Here is an 8225-nt window from a genome sequence, read left to right on the forward strand (position 1 = left end):
AAACGCTCCGCTGTCTCAGACAGCCCCTTACACTCAGACGGACTGTAGGGGGCTGGCCAAAACAGGGGAGCCAAACGCTCCGCTGTCTCAGTCAGCCCCTTTACAATTTTTTTTTTTAACAGTTGTTAAAAATATTTACCTTCTTGGTGCCATCGCCTTTCGTAGGAACCCCAGGGCCGCCGTATGGATGTATGTGGTCCCTGAGGTTCCTCCGGAGCCACTCAGGGCCTGAACCTCCTTGTTAAAATCCCTCCTGAAGCGGTCCCGGATAGATTGCCAACGCGTTGTAACCATTTTGACTATAGAAAAAAAACATAAAAAATAAAATCAGCATGATGAAAGGAAAAGAACAATATTTTAATGTATTAAAATACATATTGTTTTACTTACCATATTTCTCCTGAGCCGCCACATTTAGATCCCCCCAGGTCTCAAAAATTTCGGGACAGATGTCCCTCCAGAGCCGCTGGGTCCGATGATGATAAGCGTGGTGGCGGTCGGAGTGGTCCCATGATGATGGACGCGCCTCCATCAGTTGGATGAGGAGCAGGTTATCTATGGTAGGAACCCCGAACTCCTCATCTTCCCTGGTGGAGCCTACGGAACCCTGAAAAAAAGGAAATACAAAATTAAATGTAAATCCTAATACAAAATGCAAATTAAAACTACTTAATTCAAGTCTTACACGTCTACAACCGCCACGCTCATTCCCGCGGACTCTGGAGGCGACTGGGGGATCCTCGCTGGTGGCTCTAGGTGCAGATTGCTGAAACAACAATTTTTTTTTTTTTTTAAAGAATGTATTTAAATAAAAAAAATTATTAGATATCGATATATATATGCTTACTTCTTGACAGCCCCGGTCCGGGCTTGGTCCACCTCCCCTGGACGCTGGCGATTCCAGCACTGGTGAGCGAGCCCCGGCAGGTGAGCTGGCCACATCCGGAGAGCCCTCCGCTGATGATGAATAAATCTATAATCAGAGCACATACTGATTAATGCAACGAATCAAACAGTACAAACTCCAAGTGTTGATTTTATACTTATCGGCCACTGAATACGCCGGCGCCTTCTGGGTGGGTTTTTCCAATCGATGCTTGTCTTCTTTGATGACATCTGTACGCAACAGAATACCAGACAAAATGCAGATAACGTTAAAGGAACTTGTTTAGAGCACTATTTCCACATATATCAACAATTTTAATTTTATTTTTAATACTTACTTTTTAAAATATAGATTGGTGCTTGCCCACCGCAGAACTTTCTTTAAATTTCAAATTTTTTATTTTTTATTGGAACAACCCTAATAATAAAATGATTAAAAAAATTAATCCGACAGGAGCCATAATCCCCACAAGTGCCATAAACACGCCCCAGAGACAGCAGCCCCGCATAGTGCCAGCAGCCCCCCATAGTGCCAGCAGCCCCCCACAGTGACATCAGCCCCCCAGTTCCAAACAACTTTCCCACAGTGCCCTCAGCCTCCCCAATGACAGCAGCCCCCACAGTTCCAGCTACACACACCCCCACAGTGCCAGCAGACCCCACAGTTCCAGCCACAAAAACCCCTGCAGTGCCAGAAGCACCACAGAGTTCCAGCCACAAACACCCCCGCAGTGCCAGCAGCAACCACAGTTCCAGCCACAAACACCCCCGCAGTGGCAGCAGCAACCACAGTTCCAGCCACAAAAACCCCTGCAGTGCCAGAAGCACCGCGCAGTTCCAGCCACAAAAACCCCTGCAGTGCCAGAAGCACTGCACGGTTCCAGCCACAAACACCCCCGCAGTGCCAGCAGGACCCACAGTTCCAGCCACATAAACCCTGGCAGTGCCAGAAGCACCGCACAGTTCCAGCCACAAACATCATCGCAGTGCCAGCAGACCCCCCCAGTTCCAGCCACCCCCCCCCCCCCCCCGCAGTGCCAGCAGCCCCCCCCAGTGCCAGAAGTCCCCATAAAGGCAGCCCCACCACCAGTGCCAGGAGCCCCCACTGTTCCAGACACACACACACCCCTTCCCAAGTGCCAGCAGCCCCCCCCCTAGAAATAGAGAGATAGATAGATAGATAGAAATAGAAAAAAATATGGCAGCACTCCGGTCTTGTGAAGAAATTCAGTGACGTTTATTCACACTTATTTGCAATGCAGCATTTCAGCCCTCTCAATGGAGCCTTTGTCAAGCTTTGATAAAGGCTCCATTGAGAGGGCTGAAATGCTGCATTGCAAATAAGTGTGAATAAACGTCACTGAATTTCTTCACAAGACCGGAGTGCTGCCATATTTTTTTCTATTTCTATTGAACGGCTCCTATCCAAGAGCAACTGTGGAATTGCACCCGGAATCCAACAGAGTGCTGCTGATTTATTTTCTATTTTAGATAGATAGATAGATAGATAGATAGATAGATAGATAGATAGATAGATAGATAGATAGATAGAAAAAAAAGAAAGATAGCCAAACAGACAAAACTTCATATACTTACCAGTCTTCATCAAGTCGATAATCCAAAATGGCCGACGATGAGGGGAGGGACAGGAAGTTACTGGGCATGCGCAGACGTGAACGGTTTCTAACGGATCCGTGTCAAAGCGGATCCAGGACAAACGGATCCGTCCCCATTGACTTACATTGTAAGTCTGGACGGATCCGTTTGGCTCCGCACGGCCAGGCGGACACCAAAACGCTGCAAGCTGCGTTCGGGTGTCCACCTGCTGAGCGGAACGAGGCGAAACGGAGCCAAACTGATGCATTCTGAGCGGATCCTTATCCACTCAGAATGCATTAGGGCTGTACGGATGTGTTCGGGGCCGCTTGTGAGAGCCTTCAAACGGAACTCACAAGCGGAACCCCGAACGCAAGTGTGAAAGTAGCGATCTGATGTCACAGTTCAGTAAATTTCTTTCAGGCTCTGTGATGGTAAGAATGGATGACCTTTGAGTCTGGCCTGTCCAATGTTGGATACAGAAAGGGTAAATTCATTCTTGGTTGAGGGGGATCAATAGAAAAGAGAACATGAAGCAATGAATCAACAGTAACCATTGTATACAATTAAAAGAACATCAGTGACGCCAATATGGATCTGTGCATCTTAATTCAGCTGGATGGACGTCTTAGACAAGCCCTGGGATTTGCTGTAAATAAGATACAGATGTCAATTCAAGGATATTTCCTTCATTGTGCCGCTTCAATCCCTCATTCCCCCATCCACTGTATTTTACATGAGGTGAAGGAGATTTATTAGAATGGAGCAGAATATGAATTATTGGTAAGCCCCGAGCCAATACCTCAGTTGTAATATATCGCTGTTCTGTGCCCTCCACACCTTCTCCATAAGATTCATGTAAGATTTTACTGTTGAAATGGTAACCTTTTTGTGCACTGTTATACTTAAAAAATTATCAACATTTTCAAATAGTTAGACAGCTAGACAGACAGGTGATAAATAGATAGATAGATAGATAGATAGATAGATAGATAGATAGATAGATAGATAGATAGATAGATAATTGAAGATGAGCGAATCGATTTGAAAATTTGACCCAGATTTTGCAAAAAAAAATACTGATTGTACCGAATTCGAATTTTGTGTGATTCGATTTGGGAAGGAGAGAGAAAAAGACACTTCTCCAGGCAATAAGATCACTGTAGTTTTGGCTTGAATTTATATGAACCTGTATAGAATCAGACCAACAATTAGGCCTATTGAATGTTATACTACAGAGGGGGCAGCATGAATCATTATTAATTGACACATTTTATAACTGTACTGGAGCGGCAATGGGGGGTCTGTGGATGACACTGTTAAGGGGTGGGTGGGGGGTCTGTGGATGGCACTGTTATGGGGTGGGGGGGTCTGTGGATGGCACTGTTATGGGGTGGGGGGGTCTGTGGATGGCACTGTTATGGGGTGGGGGGGTCTGTGGATGGCACTGGTATGGGGTGGGGGGGTCTGTGGATGGCACTGTTAAGGGGGGGTGTCGTCTGTGGATGGCACTGTTATGGGGTGGGGGGGTCTGTGGATGGCACCGTTAAGGGGGGGTGTCTGTGGATGGCACTGTTATGGGGTGGGGGGTCTGTGGATGGCACTGTTATGGGGTGGGGGGGTCTGTGGATGGCACTGTTATGGGGTGGGGGGGTCTGTGGATGGCACTGTTAAGGGGGGGTCTGTGGATGGTACTGTTATGGGGTGGGGGGGTCTGTGGATGGCACTGTTATGGGGTAGGGGGGGTCTGTGGATGGCACTGTTAAGGGAGGGGTCTGTGGATGGCACTGTTATGGGGTGGGGGGGTCTGTGGATGGCACTGTTATGGGGTGGGGGGGGTCTGTGGATGGCACTGATATAGGGTGGGGGGGTCTGTGGATGGCACTGTTAAGGGGGGGGGTCTGTGGATGGCACTGTTATGGGGTGGGGGGGTCTGTGGATGGCACTGTTATAGGATGGGGGATCTGTGGATGCCATCCACAGATCCCCCATAACAGTGCAATCCACAGATCCTCCACCCCATAACAGTGCCATCCCCAGATCCCTCATTAACAGTGCCATCCCCATCTGGGGGGTTTATTTTCTGGGCTGGACTTTTATAGCCCCTCCAAATTTTACTTGCATCCCTGTTCTCTAAAGGGGCAGTTTTAGGGGGCGGTCCTAGGGGTGGGTAGGGGCGTGGCCAGGGGAGGGGGGGTGAGTTCCACCACCTTTTCTCTGAGAAAAAAAGGCCTGGGCCTAACTGAAATAGAAATATAGATAGATTGATAGAAAAATAGATCGATAGGTATGAGTCAGATAGAAGAAATTCAAAAATGTGCAAGGCCTCATTAAGTTGGGCTGAAACATTGCAGTTGGGGTGAATAAAGCAGGTCCACTACCCTTTCACCTGAGTTTGGACTGCTGCCTCTATTTGTTACCTAGATAGATAGATAGATATATATATGAGATAGATAGATAGTTAGATAGATAGATATGAGATAGATAGTTAGATAGATAGATAGATAGATAGATAGATAGATAGATAGATAGATAGATAGATAGATAGATATGGATACTCTTGGGTGGATATCGGTGAGGCCGTCTAATAGTGATGGAGAATAGGGTTGGGGCACTCCCAAGTAATGATAGAGTATAGATGTACATAATACTCCCATATTCACTTCCCACCTGAATTAGGGTGCATTCACACGTCCGTAATTTGGGTCCGCATTCGTTCTGCAATTTGCAGACCAATTCACTTTCAATGGGGCTGGAACGGATGCAAATCTGCATTTTCGGGATCCACATCCGCATTTTCGGGATCCGCATTCGTTTTTTCGGGATACGTTTTTTCGGGATCCGCAATTCCGTCCCTGAAAAAAATAGAACATGTCCTATTCTTGTCCGCAATTGCGGACCAGAAAAGGCATTTTCTATTATAGTGTCTGTGATGTGCGGATCGCACATTGCAGGTGTCCGTGTTTTGTGGATCCGCAAAACACTTACGGACGTGTGAATGGACCCTTAGGCCTCTTTCACATGGGTGTCATGTTTTTGGCCTGGATAAGATGCGGGTGCGTCGTGGTAAAATGCACGATTTTTCCGCGCGAGTGCAAAAACGCGCATGAGAAAAATCGGCATGTTTGGTACCCAAACCCGAACTTTTGGGTTAGGTGTTCTGCAGATTGCATTATTTTCCCTTATAACATGGTTATAAGGGAAAATAATAGCATTCTTAATACAGAATTCTTAGTACAATAGGGCTGGAGGGGTTAAAAAATTTTTTTAAAAAAATTAACTCACCTTAATCCACTTGTTCGCGCAGCCCGGCTTCTCTTCTGTCTTCTTCTTTGAGGAATAGGACCTTTGATGACGTCACTGCACTCATCACATGGTCCATCACATTATCTTTTTACCATGGTGATGGATCATGTGACGGACCATGTGATGAGCTTAATGACGTCACCACAGGTCCTTTTCCTGTGCACAGCAAAGAAGAATACAGAAGAGATGCCGGCTGCGCGAACAAGTGGATTAAGGTGAGTTAAATTATTATTATTTTTTTTTTAACCCCTCCAGCCCTATTGTACTATGCATTCTGTATTAAGAATGCTATTATTTTCCCTTATAACCATGTTATAAGGGAAAATTATAATGATCGGGTCTCCATCCCAATCGTCTCCTAGCAACCGTGCGTGAAAATCGCACCGCATCCGCACTTGCTTGCGATTTTCACGCAGCCCCATTTACTTCTATGGGGCATGCGTTGCGTGGAAAACGCACAAAGAGGAGCATGCTGCGATTTTCATGCAACGCACAAGTGATGCGTAAAAATCAACGCTCATCTGCACAGCCCCATAGAAATGAATGGGTCCAGATTCAGTGCGGGTGCAATGCATTAACCTCACGCATTTCACCCACACGGAAATCTCGCCCGTGTGAAAGGGGCCTTAGTATAACAGAGAAAACTGTACCACACCCACATGCCAGGGCACATGCAAAAAAACACCCCTAGGAGTTTACATTTCCTTCAAAAAAACATATCTGCCAGCACAGAAAATATTGTTATGCAGACATTTACCGTAATTTAAAGTAAAGTCTGTAATAATGTCCACAAAATTATATGAAAAATGGTACAAATAAAACAAAACAAATAAATATGTTTTAATAGTTGGATTCACAAAGCAGTTTCCACAACCTGTACATGTGATTGATATTCCGGAGCGGGTGGGAGGATGACCTTGTGGTGTGAACCTGTATTTGTTATTTTTGTTATTTTGTTTATAGGCAGTGCTGTCACGGCTTTGATCTTTCCGCTCAGCATTAAATGAAGGAACCTGAGTGTGCGGGCCGGCCGCCCCCTGCCTGGCAGAGCTGTCTCATGTTACGTGCGCATTAATAAAAAAGAAACGCTTACATTATAGTCAGCGTGAAAAGCCGATAACCTCTCTGATACATTATTAATAACGGCCAGATTGCCTCAAACTGCATGACTGTGCTTCTAAGTTCATTAACCCTTTCCATGGTCTATCTGCTTTCTGGTGCCCTGCTGGACATCAGATGTTAGTAAATTTACTGACATTTGAATTTACGGAGGCAGGGTTATCAGTCATCTCATTATTGTTAGAGTATAAGATTTTGTTGTGAAATGTCTAATGTGTATGTGGGTGTTCCGATTCTCCCTCCACAGCAGATATTGGTAGAAAAAAGGGCATATTGTTACAAAGCAGACATGGATTTGCTGTAGCACTTGAACAGATATGTCTTGGATCTACTCCTAATCATGTTACCAGCTGTAAGTTACCCCCAGATCTTCACCCTTTATCCCCATGTACAGGGATCTGGATTTCTTTGCAGGGGAACTATCAGGCCACTATACCTCATGAAGTATCCTCTGTTCAAGTGACTGTCCTCCCATTATGTAGGAGCCGGTGAGAGCAGCACTTCCATACCGTTTGTGGAGTTATTATCAGAAGTAGTGAGAATATAAACTTTTAGCCCTCTTTCACATCTGCAGCACAGCTCTCTAGCAGGCTGTTCTGGCAGAGAACAGCCTGCAGGTGTTCTTCAGATATGGCATTGCCTCCAGTCCCATTGACCATAATGGGATCAGGCAGAGAGCTGCCTGTTACCCGGTAAATACTGTATGCCAGATCCAGAGAGTTCCAGCAGGCTGTGCTCTGCAGGAACATCATGCCAGAGAGCTCTAACGCTAGTGCGAAACTAGCCTTAGTTTGACAGATTCTGCTTCTACAAGTGCCCAGGGCAGGCCTTCGCTGAAAAGTACTCTCTGCATTGAACTGCTTCACAGACCCTTCCCTTTGCTCTGAGTGACAAGGGTAGCATCCAACCAGGAGACCAGAGGGCCTGTCCTACTGTAACTCAATTGTTAATTTCCAGTCCTCCGATACTTGGGTGTTGTGTTTCTATCTTTGTCACTAGATGTTTAGTGCTGCAAGGCTGAAGCTTGGTGGCTAAAGTGTTGCTGGTAGAAGATGATTGATGGCCTGCTCAACAAAGAATCTCTTTTATATTTTGCTGTGCCCAATTTAAAGGGATTATCCAGCACTATACCTATCAATGGTTTGTGTCCTTTTTTGCACCTCTGCTTCTTTGAAGTTAGTGGGTATATGATGCATTACCACTCACAACCTATGGACTGGTATGGTGCTACTTTTTAAAGAAAGCAGCCATGTTTGTCTAATCCTATCTAACCCCATTAATTTTGCCTCAGTATATACATATAGTGTACTCACAGTAGC

General features: G+C 45.7%; 1 long non-coding RNA gene across 1 annotated transcript; it reads right to left on the reverse strand.

Annotated features, from left to right (window-relative positions):
• Positions 1–521: 521 nt before the first annotated feature.
• Positions 522–927, reverse strand: LOC120986948. Its single transcript, XR_005775852.1, has 3 exons — positions 848–927; positions 686–766; positions 522–607 (listed from the first exon to the last, which is right to left on the reverse strand). It is a non-coding gene; the product is annotated as an uncharacterized LOC120986948 (long non-coding RNA).
• Positions 928–8225: the final 7298 nt, after the last annotated feature.

This window comes from Bufo bufo, chromosome 1 (genome assembly GCF_905171765.1).
Source record: "Bufo bufo chromosome 1, aBufBuf1.1, whole genome shotgun sequence".
In the NCBI taxonomy this organism is placed as follows: Eukaryota; Metazoa; Chordata; class Amphibia; order Anura; family Bufonidae; genus Bufo; species Bufo bufo.